Source organism: Anneissia japonica, unplaced genomic scaffold (genome assembly GCF_011630105.1).
Source record: "Anneissia japonica isolate Jap-2015-1 unplaced genomic scaffold, ASM1163010v1 scaffold1467_len401143_cov160, whole genome shotgun sequence".
In the NCBI taxonomy this organism is placed as follows: Eukaryota; Metazoa; Echinodermata; class Crinoidea; order Comatulida; family Comatulidae; genus Anneissia; species Anneissia japonica.
This window is the reverse complement of record NW_022758991.1, coordinates 384,610-385,740: the sequence shown is the minus strand read 5'-3', so window position 1 is coordinate 385,740 and position 1,131 is coordinate 384,610.

Below are 1,131 nucleotides of genomic sequence, written 5' to 3'. Positions count from 1 at the left end.
GCATCTCTTTTACTAAATCATTGTCCATTTCCTGTCTCTTATACAATTGTAAAAACAATATTAATCATACTTATATTCTTTCAAATTCTATGTCAAACACATCCATGAATCCTTCAATGTAAAAATAAATCCAAAGCTTCCTTTTATAAATAAAACTGTAAAGTTTTGTAGTAGTGTAGCATACATGCTCTACCAATCATGACTAGCTGCACTGAATGAACTTGAAACTGTTGCGTACGCTGTGTATCACATCTCGCGCTTTTTAACAAATTATAACATTGTTACATTTATTGTTGTGTTCCTCCCCTATATAGTAAACGTCTTATTATTCAGGGATCAACTAAATAAACTTCCTCAATTTCTTTATATTGCAAAAAACAAACCATATTGTAAAATAGTAACTATTTTATGCATCAATATGATTTTAAAAAATTATTTTCAATTTGTTCAATTTTTTTTATACTGTTCTTTCAGGCCTATTTTTTTTTTTTTTAATTTGTCATCCGATGTTCTGGCTTTATTCCACTCCAATTATTATTGTATTATTCATTTTACCTGCCTATATTAGTAAAAGTGGACCAAATAATTTGCTCTTGGTTGGGTTTTGAAAATATTATTTTGTTCAGCAATAACATTAATATTTATCATTCTTCTAAACTATTTGTTCAGGCCTTAGAAAAAGAGTTCGAGTCATCGGGAAAGAAAAATGATTGTGAAGTTGTGCAGGAGTGGGCAAAAAACCATGTTTATTTGGTGACTTCGTTGACACCTAGCAGCGATCCAATTGAAATGCTTGGGAAGTTTATGAGTTTAAAGAATCATATTCAAAACATTTATATTGGGCATTCAGAGCACTTCCCAAATTGCTTTCATCCTCCCATACAGGAAAAATATAGGAAGAAATGGCGAAAAAAACCAGTTATAAAATATAAGCTTATAGCAGAGGTAATCTAATTGTGTAGCAGTGGGAAGAAAGACCTACAACTCTCCATTCCACAATTCAGTTCTCCACTACCACCTGTTCGTTCAGCATTTAGCATACCAGGGAAAGATGTAGCAGTAGCTAAACATCTTTCAAGATTTAGCAGTCTCACATAAATAAGAATCTCAAACCAAAAGGCTCTTTTCAGA